Source organism: Ctenocephalides felis, unplaced genomic scaffold (assembly GCF_003426905.1).
Source record: "Ctenocephalides felis isolate EL2017-DRISC unplaced genomic scaffold, ASM342690v1 CF-g0.4_SCAFFOLD_01604, whole genome shotgun sequence".
NCBI lineage: Eukaryota > Metazoa > Arthropoda > Insecta > Siphonaptera > Pulicidae > Ctenocephalides > Ctenocephalides felis.
In genome coordinates, this window is record NW_020537758.1 from 38,194,500 (window position 1) to 38,199,667 (window position 5,168).

The following is a 5,168-nucleotide window of genomic DNA, read 5'->3' on the forward strand; positions in this document are numbered from 1 at the left end:
TTATTTAAAATTGGTAGGAGCAGGTTTGGATACACATTTGTTCAATATACTGCAGCTGCTTTTAAAACAAGAAGACTGACATTCAGGCAAAGAGTGGGTCTTGTGGAATCCAGTGCAATTAGGGAACTTAGTGCAAGACTAAGGAGTAGACGAGCTGAACTAGAAAAGGAGTTCAAAAGTCGGGATGTGGAAGGGACAGGTTAGTTAGATTATTTGGTCAATAATTTTATAAAAAAGAATGCTCGTAAGGTTCACATGAGATTGAAAAAAAACTGTTTTGATATTGTATGAGATAGCATTTAAGTTAATATTAAATACATCATATAACAATTTTGAATAATGTTTATTAGTAATATGGTAACACTTGTGATGCACTCATTTATTAGTGTCAACCATTATACACATTATATTAAAAATATTTATAATATATGAAAACTATAATGTACTTAGTTATATTTCAAATATGACATGATTGGTTTGTCATTGTAATTGACATTTAGAACGTAACCCTTCATTAGAGAAATGAAGTAATTGCTGATCAATAAATTTTATTATATTCGTTCACACGGTGGATTATGCTAAACAACGCCTAAAGATATATTGTTTTCACTCATCATGTAATTGTATTTGAAGAACTTCATGTAATTAGAATTAACATACAATCATTGACTGCTTATATTTTTTTTACTTTTTCGCTTGCGATTTAATCTCATTCTTTGAGTAGCTGTAATATCTGTTTTGCCTATGAAGATATTTTCCATTTTAATAACTTCAAAGATTTATAGAAACTACGAAGAATATAGAAATTATTTCAATAAACTTACGTTTCTTATACGGCACAATTGTTATACTCTTCTGATTCAGGCATTTTTATTAAATCATGATTTGTACTACGATGTAACATTAAAATCTAATGACATTCCGATCTCAACACGATGACTATTCACAATCAATTCATATAGAAATGATTTCATCGAGAGCGAATGACGAACAGTTCGGGCGTAACATAACTTCCGTTGCATTTTCACAGATTTACTCCCTACTCCAAAAATAAAAATAATTCAGTAGATAAATTAAGTATCATTCTGATTTAAAAATATTAATAAGCATATGAGTTAATTATTTTGTTTGTAAATATATTATTCAGTTACTTGGAATTTATTGCAAATTAAGTTTCTTGGTATAATATACATTATAAATTTCATTTATATTCTACGGTTTTCTATAGTTAAATTAATTTTTCTTACAATGGGTAATAGATTCGATTCTATGTGTTACGGAAAGTAATGCTTGATCGGGTTATTGCTTCATCAAATGTCACTTTATATGTATACCGATCGCTCCAAGGTTCTTATATATCGGTTCATATATATACCCCGTTGGACATTTATTGGATTCAATGTCTAGCATTAGCGGAGAAAACATTGCTTTTATTCCATGATCTATTGATAATAAAAGTATAACTATGGGTGCATGGCATCGTGCCCTAAGGCAAACTGCTGAAACTTCCCGTATCAGAATTAAATATTCGATTAAATTAAATTTCGAATTAAATATTGATCACTGATTAATAACAATTGTTCTAAATATTTTTAAAGAGATAATTATATATACTACATATTTATTCGTTCATATAATATACGTTGACGATCTTTGCTCAAAACACTTGAAAGTGTTTACATTAAGAAGAGATGCCGAATGAATCCATCTAAGGATGTACTTTTTACGATTCCAATAAAGCATATGAAATATATACATTTTTAACCTGAATTGAAAAATTATATTTAAAGTATAACCCTTTGTATATTTGTAATGTAACAAATTAGTACTCATGTTTAAAATCTCATTAAAATCTGAATAATTTGATATGCATTTTTTTTGTTATAATTTATTTAGATATGCGTAAGTCTAATGATAATTTTGGACCACAAAATATTTTTTTTTAAATTTCTTCTGTATCTCCAAAACCGCTGGACCTGCCTTCCCAGAAATTTTATAAATTCTTCATTTTGTCAATAGAACGGCCTGTTTTTCCAAAAACTAATCAGCACGTTTCCCTATCAGTAGGAATGGAATGTTTTTTGAATCATTCAAATCGTTTGGTCCACGAGCCCAAAATCGTGGACGAAAAATTGTATCCAAATATACATACACACACACAAACATCCATTTTTTTAAGGTATGCCAAAATGTTCAGAAACGTTTGAAACGTAAACATATATACAAATTTTCATTTTTGATTTTTTTGCGATTACTATAACTTACCCGACGAAAAGTTAATAATATAAAACATTGGCTCGAATATAATAAATTGGTTTTGCTTCAATAATTATTGTGCATGAACGTATATGCCTTTTATACTTACTCCAATAATAATTGAGGACAGATCGATGTAACTGTATACTTTTGGCTTCATTTCTTTTGGCATCACATGTAATGTATATTGGCAGATAAAAATAATCACAAGAAAATATATATAATTTATTTCAGTGAAGAAAAAATTACTTTATGAAATGATTTGATATATATACAAAGGAAAAAAACAATGGAGGTATCTCATTGGAGTAACCTTTCCAAAGCTATAAAAACACAAGTCTTGTAGTCTGGAAGAAATATTTTAATATTTTTATTGACAATTTATTAAAAAAATATAATCAAAAAAATATCCTAGACTTATTCAACATAATGTTTCATTGGGAAATCAAAAAATAATTGTTTTATATGCATTCTAGGTATTTTATCACTAACTCAGTGGTGCGAAGCGATGGAAGCAGCTACTAACCTAGGGTTGCCTTGGCGTCTTTTGAGGGATAAATTGGCTCCAACGGCTACAAATAGTGGTGTTTTAACCCCCCAAATAAGTCAGACACCTAAAACAACTCCTAACAAAACTCAGAATGGTGGTCCTCATGAAAGTAATACAAACACTGAGGAAATTCCAAAAGTTACAGCATCCGCACCCGGAGTTCTTTACAAAGAAACCCTGGCTGCTCTTGACACAGATATAATTGTAAATATACATTTTATACAATATTTTGTTGTTTGTAATGTAATTTTGGTTTTGAAGAGTTGTGTTTAATGATAATTCAACACTTGGTTTAGTATTAAATTTATTTTTTTATTTTATTTCAGAAACATGCACAATCTGGATGTACATCAGTCGTAGACTCTTTGTACAGGAATAAAAGCAGTTTGGAGGCAATATTTAGAATTATTGATAAGGACAATAGTGGTAAGTAATTATATTCTAATTTTTTTTTATTTTTTATACATTCAAATATAAATACAAATGATAAACTAGTGGTGCAGGGCATCGTGTCTCAAGGCAAATTGCTAGAACTTCCCGCATCGTAACGACATGTTTGAAGAATATTTAATGTTTTCTAATAGATTATTATAAATACTGTTACATTGTCTAATATTTATAAGAATTCTACTAAGAACTGAATTACAAAGTTAAAATTATATATTTAAAGAAAATAAGTTAGCTTAAGAACTTTAGCTGGAATTAAAATTAAAATCTAAATTATTTTCGATGAAAAAAAATTATAAAAAAAAATTTGAAAAAAAAACACTGTCAAAAGCAATTATTTTGTCAAAACAACGGCACTCTCTGCTCCGTATCTCCGTAACGCGTGGACCTGCCTTTGCCAAAAACTGCCAAAAAAATCAGCACATCTCCGTATCAATAGAAATCGAATGTTTTTTAACCATTCAAATCGGTTTATCCGTGCGCCCTAAAACGTTGACGAAAAATAGTATCCATACATACATACACAGTACACATATATAAACACACAATTATTTTAGTTTAGCAATTATTTGCATTCATGAAGGATAAGTTCATTTTATAGTATTCATTGAAAATTATAACATACAAGGACTTTTCACAATTTAAGGCACGATTTTCTCTGATACAACTTATTCTCTTCTTTCCAAACGACTTCAGGACTTTCCAAATTTGCTTAAAATAATACAAGTTTGTGTAAGCTAGAGTAAAAAAATACATACAGTTTCATTTGCACTTTATTTATTAATTTTTTGTTACGTCTATTATAATATTTTATTGTGAAATTTCAGGATATATATCTCTGGAAGAATTTGCTGACGCTTGTGCATTATTGAGAAGACATTTACCTCCAGATGATACACAAGAACAATTACTTGACATGTGCAAAATGATGGACATAAATAAAGATGGCTTAGTAGATCTCAACGAATTTTTGGAAACCTTTAGATTAGTTGACTCAAATAGGGAAAATGCTCCTGAATTATAAGTATTTTAACAACCATAGTATATAATTAGAATTTATCCGTTTACTTTATAACATTGCGCTTCTTAAAAAACTGGTATGAGGGATAGATTCAATATGATTATAGAAAATTATAAGGATAAGATTGAAATGATACTATTGGAGCAGAGAAATATTTTTGACGATCCGTTCTTAATGCTAACCAAATTCTCTTTTATGGTATCATTTCAGTATAAAAATGTTTGGCTGAGCCAATTTAGAGAATTTTAACCAATAAATTCATAGATAATAGTACCAGTTTATTACTGAATGTGCAAGAAAAATTTTATGCTAAAAGAATTATTATTATAATTCGATAATTATATAGTCGTAATCTTATGAAATAATAAATGCAATAGGTATTGCCTGTGCGTACCATTACCTTGTTATAAATCATATTTTCTATTTTAGCAAGAAACTATGACCAAGTTGTATTAATTTATGTAGAAGTTAATATGTGGTCTAATAAATTGGCAATTAACATTATTTGAATTTTTGGCAATTGTTCGACCTTATACTGAATAACAAAACTTTAATAATTTGATAGATTTTCTGTTTTTATTATCCTTTTCAAGAGATTCCTAGTCAAGTAATAATTGACTTATAACTATAATAATTGACTTATACTGTTTCGTTTTGTACTTATATTTTTTAGTGATTTTGGTAATATGTAAATAAATTTATTTTCAAGTTTTAAGACTACTTTTCAATATTGTGAATCCAAGCTTTATTGGTTTCAATAATTTTCTGAATAATTAGAAAATATAAACTCTAATGCTAAATAAATATTTTGCAAATAAATGAATAAAATTTGATGCATAAGTTTAATTTATAGAAAAAATTTCTATCCATTTTTTTAATGAAAATTCTGTACAA

At 28.0% G+C, this 5,168-nt stretch overlaps 1 pseudogene; it reads left to right on the plus strand.

Annotated features, from left to right (window-relative positions):
- Positions 1-4,281, plus strand: part of LOC113373704 — a 35,526-nt pseudogene extending 31,245 nt beyond the window's left edge.
- The last annotated feature ends 887 nt before the right edge of the window (positions 4,282-5,168 follow it).